Below are 5,756 nucleotides of genomic sequence, written 5' to 3' on the forward strand. Positions count from 1 at the left end.
AAGAATTCGGCCTCTTGATTGATTTTTGCTTGGTAGGACGCTAAGCTGTCGCTTCGAATTTTCCATTATCCGGACACCTGATTGATGATGAGTGAGGAATCACCGTGGACTCTTAACTTTTTGATGCCAAGTGTTATGGCTGCTTGTAGGCCGATGAGGCATGCTTCATATTCGGCGGCATTATTGGTGACGGCGAAGTCTAGCTTGACTGAGATCGGAATATGTTCCCCTTTTGTTGATATTATAAGGACTCCTACCCCGAAGCCTCATAAGTTTGATGCACCGTCGAAGTATAGTCCCAAGCGTCGGTGTCGGCACAAAGGATGTCTTCGTCAGGGAGTGACCATGTGTCGGTCGTTGGATACTTGTTGACGGGGTTTTCTTCTAGGAAATCGGCGACTACCCTTCCCTTAATAACCTTGAGGAGTACGAATTTGAGGTCAAATTAGGATAGCATGAGTGTCCGCCTAGACAGCCTTCCGTTTAGCATGGGCTTTTCAAAGATGTATTTGACCAGGTCCATTTTGGAGTAGATGTGAACCGTGTAGTGATACATGCATTTTGTATAGTCTTTTTAGCCTATTTTAGCACGTGTTTCTATGTACTTTCATACTGTTTATATTGTATTTTGCCCCGAATTGGCTACTTTGGTTCGTTTTGTACGTTTTGTAGGAATGAACGTAAAAGTAGTGGAATCGTACCTTTTTTTGTCCCTTTTTGCATGCATTTTGAGGAGACGGGATTTTCAGAGTGAGATCTTGCATTGGGATGCGTGAAGGCACGGTCTACGAGGCAATCGCTTACGAGTTTGAGCTGTTTTGGAGGAAGAATACTCGTTCGAGCTATTTTATTGCTCGATCGAGTGGTTTCTATGGCTGGAAATGGTCGATCAAGTAGTATATTACTCGATCCAATAGAGTTGGAATTAGGAGTTACTCGATCGAGTAACAATTCTACTCGATCGAGTAGATTACTTGGAGAACTGCTCGATCGAGCTGTTTCAAACTGCTCGATCGAGTGGTTTTGTCTTTTATGGGCTTTAATTAGTCCAAGAACTTATTTTTAGCTTATAGACTTAGTAATTTTTCTATTTAAACGCACAATAACTAGGTCATTAGGATTCAGTTTTTATCTTATCATTCATCTTTCACTGTAAACACTACGTTGCTTTCTCTCTTTCACTGTAACTTTTGCTTTCGGATTTTCTCGCTCGGATTTAGTTGTTCTTTACGCCGGATTCTTGCGATTGTAATCCCTTACTCTCTTTTATTCTTAATCTTTCATTTATTCATCTTAATTACTTGTTTTGTTCCTTTAATTTTCTGCCCTAATATCTTTTATGCAATTTAATTATTATTTCATCATGCTTAATGTTAGTTTATTCTTTGTTATTAGTTTTGACAATATTAATAGCATGAGTAGCTAATTTGTTTCATGTTAGGATTAGGGGATCTACAGTAGAAATGTGACGATATAGTAAATAGGTTAGATGAATTAGTTGTGAGACTCTGTCCCCATAGCAATATAACTGTATTTACCGACTTAATTGAGTGCACGCTTCTGAGTCACCCTTTTAATCTGGTTAAATTTAATCCTGGATTGGAAGATTGGACTAAATAGGCCTGCTATGAACAGTAGACTACCCTGACGAGAACATAAGTTAAGTTAGTGGGAATCTAGGGTAGAAAGTGGACCGGAAGGACCTTTCCATATCCGTCTCGTAGTAATTTATCTAAGTTATTTACAGTTGAGTCACTGGACTACCATAGTGAACCGAAATCCTGTCATGTCCCCTCTCCATTGATAGTTTATTCTCATTTTATGTCTTTATTGCTCTTTCCTTGTTTCTCTTCCTTTAAATCTTTTAGTTTAGAAAACCAATTACAAACCCCCCATTTATGACCAAATAGACGGACTCTTACAGATATCTTGCCTCCCTGAGGAGATCGACCTGACTTCCCTATCTATATAGTTAGCTTAGTTAGTTATTTTTGATAGGTATACGACAACCCTGTCAAATTTTGGCGCCGTTGCCGGGGAGGCAATTGCCCTATCTGTTTTTGTTTCGTTTATTTTATCCGTCTCAGGGAATTTTTATTCCTTGAGGCAGTTCTTATTCATTTTCTTTCAGTATTGTGTATACCGGGTCACATAGGTTGGAGTTAGTTTCAGCTGATTCTGAGCCAGAGAGACTGTTCAGGCATAGACTTCGTCTGCAAAGAGTATCATGAAAGGAAGACTTGAGTACTTTCGAACCAGAGCTTCAAGATTGCCTATTTACAGAAAATCCGTCTTTTGAAGAAGACACTTTCAGTTCTGTAAACCAACCAGTAAAGATGCCGAATATTGCAAGTCATTCGGAGCCTAAAGCATCATCTATTCCCAAAGGTTTCAATCTCCAGACTGAGGATGAAAATACTTTCGACATCCATCCGTCCTATATCAATCTGGTGGAGAGAAATCTCTTTAGAGGTGTGGCAGGTGAAGACCCGAGGAAGCATATGGAGGTCTTTAAGGACTACTGTTCTACTATCTCCGCCACAAAGGGGGTAACTCAAGACAAGATTAAGGAGGTGCTATTTCCTTTTTCTTTGACTGACTCAGCTAGAGAGTGGCTGACTGATTTGGACCGCACGGCCGCAGGGGTCACAAACTGAGAGACCCTTGCTCTTGCTTTATATAAGAGATATTTCCCTCCGCAGCGCACTAATCACCTGAGGGCAAAAATCACTAGTTTCAAGCAGGCACCTGATGAAACGCTCTATGAAGCTTGGTGCCGGTTCAAGAGGTTGGTGAGGTGTCTTCCTCACAATGGTTTTGATCTGTGGTTTATGTCCAATCAGTTCTACAATGGGCTGTACGATGATCACAGAGCCATATTTGATGCATCATCCAATGGAAGATTCCAAAAGAACACTGGCGATGATAAGGGATGGACCCTTATTGAAGAGATGGCGAACCACTGTGCTGAGTATGGGAATCCGAGGGATGGTATTAGAACAGTTCATGAAGTCGATAAGCAAGTTGTGGCTCAGCTGGAAGCCATGAATGCTAGGTTTGATAAGTTGGAGCTGCATTCTGCTGGGGACCCTCAGACGGTTCATTTGCTTACTAGAGGAGAAACCGTCACATGTGAAAGGTGTGGGAGCAACGACGGTCACACTGCTGTTGGCTGTCTTACAGAGAAAGAACAGGTCCTTGCTTTTCAACAGTAAAAGCAAGGAGGGGGTTCTTATTATAATAACCAAGGGGCAGTCCATCCCAATTTGAGGTGGACCAGTCAAAATGTGCTCAATCCTACCCCTCCACCGCAGCAGCAGCAGCCATATGTCCCTCCTCACAAGGCTCAACAAGGCTTTCAGAAGCCTCCTTCCTTTCCTACACCTAATCAAGGTGCATCATCCTCAGGTGGGGTGAGCGAGTTATCTGAGTTGAAGACAATGCTGCAGTCTTTTATAATGCAATGGCAACTAAGTGACCAACAGAAAGATGCATCTATCAAGTCACTTAAAACTCAAGTTGCCCAGTTAGCCGCGAACCAATCTAAGAGGAAGCAGGGTCATTTACCGTCACAAGCTGATAAGAATCCACATGAGACGGTAAATTTAATTAATTTGACGAGCGGTCGTTCATATGAGGGACCGGAATTATTGAAATCAGATCCGAGGAAGGTAATTACTACTGATGAACAGTGTTCTGCTGAAGAAAAAGAGCTGACGACAAAGAAAGTACTCGATTGACTAATTTCTGGGGGTCGATCGAGTAAAAATGCTGAAGAAAGGACTCGATCGAGTGGAATTTCTGGTCGATCGAGTGAACAGGAAAAAGAAGAGCTCGATCGAGTAAATAAAACTGCTCGATCGAATGATTTTGTTGAAGATTCTACTCAATCGAGTGATATTTTTATTCGATTGAGTGCTGCTGACAAAGAAGACCTTGATCGAGAGCCTTCTAGTGCTCGATCGAGTGAAACATCGCCTGAAAGACCTCGTTCGAGAGGAAAGAAGTCTCGATCAAAGGATTTAAAGCTTGATCCGGCTGATACATTGGAAGAGAGGAACAAAGGGCTCGAGATACCCATCACGGTGCCTTTCCTGAGGCGTTTGCAGAGTACTAAGGCTAATCAACAATTCGGCAAATTTGCCGAACTCATGAAAAGCTTATAAGTCACTGTGCCATTCGCCGAATTGCTGACACAGGTACCCTCTTACCTTAAATTTATGAAAGAAATTTTATCACGTAAGAGGCACATTAAAGATCATGAGACGATAGCTTTGACCAAGGTAGGGACGACCCTAGTTCAGAATAAGTTACCTCCCAAACAGTCAGACTCGGGTAGTTTTTCGATTCCGTGTCACATTGGTACCTACATAATTGATAACACGTTATGCGATCTTGGCGCTAGCGTGAGTGTCTTACCGCTGTCTCTGGCTAAGAGACTTGGTTTGAACAAGTTTAATTGTACAAATATGACTGTTCTGATGGCCGACCGTATTATATCATGGCCACTAGGTGTCATAGAAGACATACCTGTTAAGATCGGGAGGTTCTTTATTCCCGTTAACTTCGTTGTACTTGACATCCCCGAGGACACACATACACCTATCATTTTAGGGAGACCATTTTTATTTAATGCCCGCGCAGTGATAGATGTTGGGGGCAAGACATTGACTTTCCAGGTTGGGGGCGAGGTATTGATATTCCATCAGTCTAAGTCCCGAAGGGCTCCCATGCAAGCTCAGCCTTGCAATGCCCTCTTTTCTACTGACCCTCTTATTGATACTCCAAATGAAAATTTGGAATATTGTGCTGCTATCGTGACTCCTCCGCCTCAGTTTGAGAGCAAAAAGGAGGGAAGTTCGTCTATTTTCCTTGCTGCAGGTACATATGAAAATATTAAAGGAGCTGTCAATGGTTATTGTGCGATTAATGTCAGTCAAAGTGGGAGCGATGATGTTAAAGCTGGTGAGAAAGGAGTAAGGACGAGAAAAGTTCGCGCGTATGTGGACGTCAACTATTCTCCTCCTAACGATTCAAGTTCAAGCTCATGGAAATTGAAGAGGACGATTAATGTTGCTGAGGTGACGTCCTCCAGTCAGAAGCCCTCCGAGGGGCTATTGAATTGCTTTGAGAAGTGAGCGGGGAAATGCCCCGTGTAACAAATTGTATAAACAATTTTTAATTTCTTTTGGATTTGTTTATTGCTTTTAATTAGGACAATTAGAGTTTAGACATTTTTAGCATAGATTAGAAGACTATAGACGGTTACTTTTTGTATTTGGTATTTTGGGATATTTTTGCGAGTGTTTTTATGCAGGTTTGGGGAGTTATACGCAAATTCAAAGGCTTACACGAGGAAAAGAGCTCGATCGAGTACTTTTTGTACTCAATAGAGTGAATTTTGTTCGATCGAATGATTCCATACTGCTTGATCGACAAAAGCTGAAGAGGGGAGTACTCGATCGAGTAACTTTTTACTCGATCGAGTAGATGAATACAAGAAGCTCGCGATCGAGTAGTGTTAAACCACTCGATCGAGTGATTTTGCAAAGGATACGCAGAGAGTCTCTTTAACTTCCTTCTTTTTCTTATTACTTCTTATCCCCTTTCATTATTTCGTCCCTTCTCCTTATTTGCGATAAAAAAAAACCCCAAAATCCTCCATTTTCTTGCCCATTTACCAAATCCACCACCTACATTTTATTCCTTGCTAATTAATTGTCCATTGCCCTCTATTTTCCCCTTGATTCTTGTTG

General features: G+C 41.6%; 1 non-coding gene across 1 annotated transcript; it reads right to left on the reverse strand.

The window, feature by feature from the left end:
- Positions 1–2,712: 2,712 nt before the first annotated feature.
- LOC141636549 (small nucleolar RNA R71) lies at positions 2,713–2,818 on the reverse strand. Its single transcript, XR_012541155.1, has one exon. It is a non-coding gene; the product is annotated as a small nucleolar RNA R71 (small nucleolar RNA).
- Between the last annotated feature and the right edge of the window lie 2,938 nt (positions 2,819–5,756).

The sequence above is a fragment of the Silene latifolia genome, chromosome Y, assembly GCF_048544455.1.
Source record: "Silene latifolia isolate original U9 population chromosome Y, ASM4854445v1, whole genome shotgun sequence".
Classification (NCBI taxonomy): Eukaryota; Viridiplantae; Streptophyta; class Magnoliopsida; order Caryophyllales; family Caryophyllaceae; genus Silene; species Silene latifolia.